Source organism: Lutjanus erythropterus, unplaced genomic scaffold (genome assembly GCF_056507025.1).
Source record: "Lutjanus erythropterus isolate fLutEry1 unplaced genomic scaffold, fLutEry1.hap2 Scaffold_213, whole genome shotgun sequence".
Taxonomy (NCBI): Eukaryota; Metazoa; Chordata; class Actinopteri; order Lutjaniformes; family Lutjanidae; genus Lutjanus; species Lutjanus erythropterus.
The window spans coordinates 2,501-12,500 of NW_028146690.1; positions in this window are offsets into that span (position 1 = coordinate 2,501).

Consider the following 10,000-nt stretch of genomic DNA (forward strand, 5'->3'; position numbering starts at 1 on the left):
TGGATCCCTGGTAAGGGAGCCCCCAGGGCCTGGGGGGTCAGAGGGCCAGGCTGGATCCCTGGTAAGGCATCCCCACCCAGGGCCTGGGGGTCAGAGGGTCAGGCTGGATCCCTGGTAAGGCATCCCCCCCAGGGCCTGGGGGGGTCAGAGGGCCAGGCTGGATCCCTGGTAAGGCATCCCCACCCAGGGCCTGGGGGGGTCAGAGGGCCAGGCTGGATCCCTGGTAAGGCATCCCCACCCAGGGCCTGGGGGGGTCAGAGGGCCAGGCTGGATCCCTGGTAAGGCATCCCCACCCAGGGCCTGGGGGTCACAGGGCCAGGCTGGATCCCTGGTAAGGCATCCCCCCCAGGGCCTGGGGGGGTCAGAGGGCCAGGCTGGATCCCTGGTAAGGCATCCCCACCCAGGGCCTGGGGGTCACAGGGCCAGGCTGGATCCCTGGTAAGGCATCCCCCCCCCCCCCCCAGGGCCTGGGGGTCAGAGGGTCAGGCTGGATGCCTGGTAAGGCATCCCCCCCCCCCCAGGGCCTGGGGGTCAGAGGGTCAGGCTGGATGCCTGGTAAGGCATCCCCCCAGGGCCTGGGGGGGGTCACAGGGCCAGGCTGGCCCACTGGTAAGGCATCCCCCCCCCCAGGGCCTGGGGGTCAGAGGGTCAGGCTGGATCCCTGGTAAGGCATCCCCACCCAGGGCCTGGGGGTCACAGGGCCAGGCTGGATCCCTGGTAAGGCATCCCCCCCAGGGCCTGGGGGGGTGCAGCGGGTCCGGAGAAGAGAGGCCGGGTCTGGGGGTGAAGTGGGTTGTGGGGTGGGTGGTGGCAGCGGGTCCGGAGAAGAGAGCCCGAGCCCAGGGGTGGGGCGGAGAGTCCGGGGAAGGGAGCCCCCCAGGGCCTGGGGGTCAGAGGGCCAGGCTGGATCCCTGGTAAGGGAGCCCCCAGGGCCTGGGGGGTCAGAGGGCCAGGCTGGATCCCTGGTAAGGCATCCCCACCCAGGGCCTGGGGGTCAGAGGGTCAGGCTGGATCCCTGGTAAGGCATCCCCCCCAGGGCCTGGGGGGGTCAGAGGGCCAGGCTGGATCCCTGGTAAGGCATCCCCACCCAGGGCCTGGGGGGGTCAGAGGGCCAGGCTGGATCCCTGGTAAGGCATCCCCACCCAGGGCCTGGGGGGGTCAGAGGGCCAGGCTGGATCCCTGGTAAGGCATCCCCACCCAGGGCCTGGGGGTCACAGGGCCAGGCTGGATCCCTGGTAAGGCATCCCCCCCAGGGCCTGGGGGGGTCAGAGGGCCAGGCTGGATCCCTGGTAAGGCATCCCCACCCAGGGCCTGGGGGTCACAGGGCCAGGCTGGATCCCTGGTAAGGCATCCCCCCCCCCCCCCCAGGGCCTGGGGGTCAGAGGGTCAGGCTGGATGCCTGGTAAGGCATCCCCCCCCCCCCAGGGCCTGGGGGTCAGAGGGTCAGGCTGGATGCCTGGTAAGGCATCCCCCCAGGGCCTGGGGGGGGTCACAGGGCCAGGCTGGCCCACTGGTAAGGCATCCCCCCCCCCAGGGCCTGGGGGTCAGAGGGTCAGGCTGGATCCCTGGTAAGGCATCCCCACCCAGGGCCTGGGGGTCACAGGGCCAGGCTGGATCCCTGGTAAGGCATCCCCCCCAGGGCCTGGGGGGGTGCAGCGGGTCCGGAGAAGAGAGGCCGGGTCTGGGGGTGAAGTGGGTTGTGGGGTGGGTGGTGGCAGCGGGTCCGGAGAAGAGAGCCCGAGCCCAGGGGTGGGGCGGAGAGTCCGGGGAAGGGAGCCCCCCAGGGCCTGGGGGTCAGAGGGCCAGGCTGGATCCCTGGTAAGGGAGCCCCCAGGGCCTGGGGGGTCAGAGGGCCAGGCTGGATCCCTGGTAAGGCATCCCCACCCAGGGCCTGGGGGTCAGAGGGTCAGGCTGGATCCCTGGTAAGGCATCCCCCCCAGGGCCTGGGGGGGTCAGAGGGCCAGGCTGGATCCCTGGTAAGGCATCCCCACCCAGGGCCTGGGGGGGTCAGAGGGCCAGGCTGGATCCCTGGTAAGGCATCCCCACCCAGGGCCTGGGGGGGTCAGAGGGCCAGGCTGGATCCCTGGTAAGGCATCCCCACCCAGGGCCTGGGGGTCACAGGGCCAGGCTGGATCCCTGGTAAGGCATCCCCCCCAGGGCCTGGGGGGGTCAGAGGGCCAGGCTGGATCCCTGGTAAGGCATCCCCACCCAGGGCCTGGGGGTCACAGGGCCAGGCTGGATCCCTGGTAAGGCATCCCCCCCCCCCCCCCAGGGCCTGGGGGTCAGAGGGTCAGGCTGGATGCCTGGTAAGGCATCCCCCCCCCCCCAGGGCCTGGGGGTCAGAGGGTCAGGCTGGATGCCTGGTAAGGCATCCCCCCAGGGCCTGGGGGGGGTCACAGGGCCAGGCTGGCCCACTGGTAAGGCATCCCCCCCCCCAGGGCCTGGGGGTCAGAGGGTCAGGCTGGATCCCTGGTAAGGCATCCCCACCCAGGGCCTGGGGGTCACAGGGCCAGGCTGGATCCCTGGTAAGGCATCCCCCCCAGGGCCTGGGGGGGTGCAGCGGGTCCGGAGAAGAGAGGCCGGGTCTGGGGGTGAAGTGGGTTGTGGGGTGGGTGGTGGCAGCGGGTCCGGAGAAGAGAGCCCGAGCCCAGGGGTGGGGCGGAGAGTCCGGGGAAGGGAGCCCCCCAGGGCCTGGGGGTCAGAGGGCCAGGCTGGATCCCTGGTAAGGGAGCCCCCAGGGCCTGGGGGGTCAGAGGGCCAGGCTGGATCCCTGGTAAGGCATCCCCACCCAGGGCCTGGGGGTCAGAGGGTCAGGCTGGATCCCTGGTAAGGCATCCCCCCCAGGGCCTGGGGGGGTCAGAGGGCCAGGCTGGATCCCTGGTAAGGCATCCCCACCCAGGGCCTGGGGGGGTCAGAGGGCCAGGCTGGATCCCTGGTAAGGCATCCCCACCCAGGGCCTGGGGGGGTCAGAGGGCCAGGCTGGATCCCTGGTAAGGCATCCCCACCCAGGGCCTGGGGGTCACAGGGCCAGGCTGGATCCCTGGTAAGGCATCCCCCCCAGGGCCTGGGGGGGTCAGAGGGCCAGGCTGGATCCCTGGTAAGGCATCCCCACCCAGGGCCTGGGGGTCACAGGGCCAGGCTGGATCCCTGGTAAGGCATCCCCCCCCCCCCCCCAGGGCCTGGGGGTCAGAGGGTCAGGCTGGATGCCTGGTAAGGCATCCCCCCCCCCCCAGGGCCTGGGGGTCAGAGGGTCAGGCTGGATGCCTGGTAAGGCATCCCCCCAGGGCCTGGGGGGGGTCACAGGGCCAGGCTGGCCCACTGGTAAGGCATCCCCCCCCCCAGGGCCTGGGGGTCAGAGGGTCAGGCTGGATCCCTGGTAAGGCATCCCCACCCAGGGCCTGGGGGTCACAGGGCCAGGCTGGATCCCTGGTAAGGCATCCCCCCCAGGGCCTGGGGGGGTGCAGCGGGTCCGGAGAAGAGAGGCCGGGTCTGGGGGTGAAGTGGGTTGTGGGGTGGGTGGTGGCAGCGGGTCCGGAGAAGAGAGCCCGAGCCCAGGGGTGGGGCGGAGAGTCCGGGGAAGGGAGCCCCCCAGGGCCTGGGGGTCAGAGGGCCAGGCTGGATCCCTGGTAAGGGAGCCCCCAGGGCCTGGGGGGTCAGAGGGCCAGGCTGGATCCCTGGTAAGGCATCCCCACCCAGGGCCTGGGGGTCAGAGGGTCAGGCTGGATCCCTGGTAAGGCATCCCCCCCAGGGCCTGGGGGGGTCAGAGGGCCAGGCTGGATCCCTGGTAAGGCATCCCCACCCAGGGCCTGGGGGGGTCAGAGGGCCAGGCTGGATCCCTGGTAAGGCATCCCCACCCAGGGCCTGGGGGGGTCAGAGGGCCAGGCTGGATCCCTGGTAAGGCATCCCCACCCAGGGCCTGGGGGTCACAGGGCCAGGCTGGATCCCTGGTAAGGCATCCCCCCCAGGGCCTGGGGGGGTCAGAGGGCCAGGCTGGATCCCTGGTAAGGCATCCCCACCCAGGGCCTGGGGGTCACAGGGCCAGGCTGGATCCCTGGTAAGGCATCCCCCCCCCCCCCCCAGGGCCTGGGGGTCAGAGGGTCAGGCTGGATGCCTGGTAAGGCATCCCCCCCCCCCCAGGGCCTGGGGGTCAGAGGGTCAGGCTGGATGCCTGGTAAGGCATCCCCCCAGGGCCTGGGGGGGGTCACAGGGCCAGGCTGGCCCACTGGTAAGGCATCCCCCCCCCCAGGGCCTGGGGGTCAGAGGGTCAGGCTGGATCCCTGGTAAGGCATCCCCACCCAGGGCCTGGGGGTCACAGGGCCAGGCTGGATCCCTGGTAAGGCATCCCCCCCAGGGCCTGGGGGGGTGCAGCGGGTCCGGAGAAGAGAGGCCGGGTCTGGGGGTGAAGTGGGTTGTGGGGTGGGTGGTGGCAGCGGGTCCGGAGAAGAGAGCCCGAGCCCAGGGGTGGGGCGGAGAGTCCGGGGAAGGGAGCCCCCCAGGGCCTGGGGGTCAGAGGGCCAGGCTGGATCCCTGGTAAGGGAGCCCCCAGGGCCTGGGGGGTCAGAGGGCCAGGCTGGATCCCTGGTAAGGCATCCCCACCCAGGGCCTGGGGGTCAGAGGGTCAGGCTGGATCCCTGGTAAGGCATCCCCCCCAGGGCCTGGGGGGGTCAGAGGGCCAGGCTGGATCCCTGGTAAGGCATCCCCACCCAGGGCCTGGGGGGGTCAGAGGGCCAGGCTGGATCCCTGGTAAGGCATCCCCACCCAGGGCCTGGGGGGGTCAGAGGGCCAGGCTGGATCCCTGGTAAGGCATCCCCACCCAGGGCCTGGGGGTCACAGGGCCAGGCTGGATCCCTGGTAAGGCATCCCCCCCAGGGCCTGGGGGGGTCAGAGGGCCAGGCTGGATCCCTGGTAAGGCATCCCCACCCAGGGCCTGGGGGTCACAGGGCCAGGCTGGATCCCTGGTAAGGCATCCCCCCCCCCCCCCCAGGGCCTGGGGGTCAGAGGGTCAGGCTGGATGCCTGGTAAGGCATCCCCCCCCCCCCAGGGCCTGGGGGTCAGAGGGTCAGGCTGGATGCCTGGTAAGGCATCCCCCCAGGGCCTGGGGGGGGTCACAGGGCCAGGCTGGCCCACTGGTAAGGCATCCCCCCCCCCAGGGCCTGGGGGTCAGAGGGTCAGGCTGGATCCCTGGTAAGGCATCCCCACCCAGGGCCTGGGGGTCACAGGGCCAGGCTGGATCCCTGGTAAGGCATCCCCCCCAGGGCCTGGGGGGGTGCAGCGGGTCCGGAGAAGAGAGGCCGGGTCTGGGGGTGAAGTGGGTTGTGGGGTGGGTGGTGGCAGCGGGTCCGGAGAAGAGAGCCCGAGCCCAGGGGTGGGGCGGAGAGTCCGGGGAAGGGAGCCCCCCAGGGCCTGGGGGTCAGAGGGCCAGGCTGGATCCCTGGTAAGGGAGCCCCCAGGGCCTGGGGGGTCAGAGGGCCAGGCTGGATCCCTGGTAAGGCATCCCCACCCAGGGCCTGGGGGTCAGAGGGTCAGGCTGGATCCCTGGTAAGGCATCCCCCCCAGGGCCTGGGGGGGTCAGAGGGCCAGGCTGGATCCCTGGTAAGGCATCCCCACCCAGGGCCTGGGGGGGTCAGAGGGCCAGGCTGGATCCCTGGTAAGGCATCCCCAACCCAGGGCCTGGGGGGGTCAGAGGGCCAGGCTGGATCCCTGGTAAGGCATCCCCACCCAGGGCCTGGGGGTCACAGGGCCAGGCTGGATCCCTGGTAAGGCATCCCCCCCAGGGCCTGGGGGGGTCAGAGGGCCAGGCTGGATCCCTGGTAAGGCATCCCCACCCAGGGCCTGGGGGTCACAGGGCCAGGCTGGATCCCTGGTAAGGCATCCCCCCCCCCCCCCCAGGGCCTGGGGGTCAGAGGGTCAGGCTGGATGCCTGGTAAGGCATCCCCCCCCCCCCAGGGCCTGGGGGTCAGAGGGTCAGGCTGGATGCCTGGTAAGGCATCCCCCCAGGGCCTGGGGGGGGTCACAGGGCCAGGCTGGCCCACTGGTAAGGCATCCCCCCCCCCAGGGCCTGGGGGTCAGAGGGTCAGGCTGGATCCCTGGTAAGGCATCCCCACCCAGGGCCTGGGGGTCACAGGGCCAGGCTGGATCCCTGGTAAGGCATCCCCCCCAGGGCCTGGGGGGGTGCAGCGGGTCCGGAGAAGAGAGGCCGGGTCTGGGGGTGAAGTGGGTTGTGGGGTGGGTGGTGGCAGCGGGTCCGGAGAAGAGAGCCCGAGCCCAGGGGTGGGGCGGAGAGTCCGGGGAAGGGAGCCCCCCAGGGCCTGGGGGTCAGAGGGCCAGGCTGGATCCCTGGTAAGGGAGCCCCCAGGGCCTGGGGGGTCAGAGGGCCAGGCTGGATCCCTGGTAAGGCATCCCCACCCAGGGCCTGGGGGTCAGAGGGTCAGGCTGGATCCCTGGTAAGGCATCCCCCCCAGGGCCTGGGGGGGTCAGAGGGCCAGGCTGGATCCCTGGTAAGGCATCCCCACCCAGGGCCTGGGGGGGTCAGAGGGCCAGGCTGGATCCCTGGTAAGGCATCCCCACCCAGGGCCTGGGGGGGTCAGAGGGCCAGGCTGGATCCCTGGTAAGGCATCCCCACCCAGGGCCTGGGGGTCACAGGGCCAGGCTGGATCCCTGGTAAGGCATCCCCCCCAGGGCCTGGGGGGGTCAGAGGGCCAGGCTGGATCCCTGGTAAGGCATCCCCACCCAGGGCCTGGGGGTCACAGGGCCAGGCTGGATCCCTGGTAAGGCATCCCCCCCCCCCCCCCAGGGCCTGGGGGTCAGAGGGTCAGGCTGGATGCCTGGTAAGGCATCCCCCCCCCCCAGGGCCTGGGGGTCAGAGGGTCAGGCTGGATGCCTGGTAAGGCATCCCCCCAGGGCCTGGGGGGGGTCACAGGGCCAGGCTGGCCCACTGGTAAGGCATCCCCCCCCCCAGGGCCTGGGGGTCAGAGGGTCAGGCTGGATCCCTGGTAAGGCATCCCCACCCAGGGCCTGGGGGTCACAGGGCCAGGCTGGATCCCTGGTAAGGCATCCCCCCCAGGGCCTGGGGGGGTGCAGCGGGTCCGGAGAAGAGAGGCCGGGTCTGGGGGTGAAGTGGGTTGTGGGGTGGGTGGTGGCAGCGGGTCCGGAGAAGAGAGCCCGAGCCCAGGGGTGGGGCGGAGAGTCCGGGGAAGGGAGCCCCCCAGGGCCTGGGGGTCAGAGGGCCAGGCTGGATCCCTGGTAAGGGAGCCCCCAGGGCCTGGGGGGTCAGAGGGCCAGGCTGGATCCCTGGTAAGGCATCCCCACCCAGGGCCTGGGGGTCAGAGGGTCAGGCTGGATCCCTGGTAAGGCATCCCCCCCAGGGCCTGGGGGGGTCAGAGGGCCAGGCTGGATCCCTGGTAAGGCATCCCCACCCAGGGCCTGGGGGGGTCAGAGGGCCAGGCTGGATCCCTGGTAAGGCATCCCCACCCAGGGCCTGGGGGGGTCAGAGGGCCAGGCTGGATCCCTGGTAAGGCATCCCCACCCAGGGCCTGGGGGTCACAGGGCCAGGCTGGATCCCTGGTAAGGCATCCCCCCCAGGGCCTGGGGGGGTCAGAGGGCCAGGCTGGATCCCTGGTAAGGCATCCCCACCCAGGGCCTGGGGGTCACAGGGCCAGGCTGGATCCCTGGTAAGGCATCCCCCCCCCCCCCCCAGGGCCTGGGGGTCAGAGGGTCAGGCTGGATGCCTGGTAAGGCATCCCCCCCCCCCCAGGGCCTGGGGGTCAGAGGGTCAGGCTGGATGCCTGGTAAGGCATCCCCCCAGGGCCTGGGGGGGGTCACAGGGCCAGGCTGGCCCACTGGTAAGGCATCCCCCCCCCCAGGGCCTGGGGGTCAGAGGGTCAGGCTGGATCCCTGGTAAGGCATCCCCACCCAGGGCCTGGGGGTCACAGGGCCAGGCTGGATCCCTGGTAAGGCATCCCCCCCAGGGCCTGGGGGGGTGCAGCGGGTCCGGAGAAGAGAGGCCGGGTCTGGGGGTGAAGTGGGTTGTGGGGTGGGTGGTGGCAGCGGGTCCGGAGAAGAGAGCCCGAGCCCAGGGGTGGGGCGGAGAGTCCGGGGAAGGGAGCCCCCCAGGGCCTGGGGGTCAGAGGGCCAGGCTGGATCCCTGGTAAGGGAGCCCCCAGGGCCTGGGGGGTCAGAGGGCCAGGCTGGATCCCTGGTAAGGCATCCCCACCCAGGGCCTGGGGGTCAGAGGGTCAGGCTGGATCCCTGGTAAGGCATCCCCCCCAGGGCCTGGGGGGGTCAGAGGGCCAGGCTGGATCCCTGGTAAGGCATCCCCACCCAGGGCCTGGGGGGGTCAGAGGGCCAGGCTGGATCCCTGGTAAGGCATCCCCACCCAGGGCCTGGGGGGGTCAGAGGGCCAGGCTGGATCCCTGGTAAGGCATCCCCACCCAGGGCCTGGGGGTCACAGGGCCAGGCTGGATCCCTGGTAAGGCATCCCCCCCAGGGCCTGGGGGGGTCAGAGGGCCAGGCTGGATCCCTGGTAAGGCATCCCCACCCAGGGCCTGGGGGTCACAGGGCCAGGCTGGATCCCTGGTAAGGCATCCCCCCCCCCCCCCCAGGGCCTGGGGGTCAGAGGGTCAGGCTGGATGCCTGGTAAGGCATCCCCCCCCCCCCAGGGCCTGGGGGTCAGAGGGTCAGGCTGGATGCCTGGTAAGGCATCCCCCCAGGGCCTGGGGGGGGTCACAGGGCCAGGCTGGCCCACTGGTAAGGCATCCCCCCCCCCAGGGCCTGGGGGTCAGAGGGTCAGGCTGGATCCCTGGTAAGGCATCCCCACCCAGGGCCTGGGGGTCACAGGGCCAGGCTGGATCCCTGGTAAGGCATCCCCCCCAGGGCCTGGGGGGGTGCAGCGGGTCCGGAGAAGAGAGGCCGGGTCTGGGGGTGAAGTGGGTTGTGGGGTGGGTGGTGGCAGCGGGTCCGGAGAAGAGAGCCCGAGCCCAGGGGTGGGGCGGAGAGTCCGGGGAAGGGAGCCCCCCAGGGCCTGGGGGTCAGAGGGCCAGGCTGGATCCCTGGTAAGGGAGCCCCCAGGGCCTGGGGGGTCAGAGGGCCAGGCTGGATCCCTGGTAAGGCATCCCCACCCAGGGCCTGGGGGTCAGAGGGTCAGGCTGGATCCCTGGTAAGGCATCCCCCCCAGGGCCTGGGGGGGTCAGAGGGCCAGGCTGGATCCCTGGTAAGGCATCCCCACCCAGGGCCTGGGGGGGTCAGAGGGCCAGGCTGGATCCCTGGTAAGGCATCCCCACCCAGGGCCTGGGGGGGTCAGAGGGCCAGGCTGGATCCCTGGTAAGGCATCCCCACCCAGGGCCTGGGGGTCACAGGGCCAGGCTGGATCCCTGGTAAGGCATCCCCCCCAGGGCCTGGGGGGGTCAGAGGGCCAGGCTGGATCCCTGGTAAGGCATCCCCACCCAGGGCCTGGGGGTCACAGGGCCAGGCTGGATCCCTGGTAAGGCATCCCCCCCCCCCCCCCAGGGCCTGGGGGTCAGAGGGTCAGGCTGGATGCCTGGTAAGGCATCCCCCCCCCCCCAGGGCCTGGGGGTCAGAGGGTCAGGCTGGATGCCTGGTAAGGCATCCCCCCAGGGCCTGGGGGGGGTCACAGGGCCAGGCTGGCCCACTGGTAAGGCATCCCCCCCCCCAGGGCCTGGGGGTCAGAGGGTCAGGCTGGATCCCTGGTAAGGCATCCCCACCCAGGGCCTGGGGGTCACAGGGCCAGGCTGGATCCCTGGTAAGGCATCCCCCCCAGGGCCTGGGGGGGTCAGAGGGCCAGGCTGGATCCCTGGTAAGGCATCCCCCCCAGGGCCTGGGGGGTCAGAGGGCCAGGCTGGATCCCTGGTAAGGCATCCCCACCCAGGGCCTGGGGGTCACAGGGCCAGGCTGGATCCCTGGTAAGGCATCCCCACCCAGGGCCTGGGGGTCACAGGGCCAGGCTGGATCCCTGGTAAGGCATCCCCCCCCCCCCAGGGCCTGG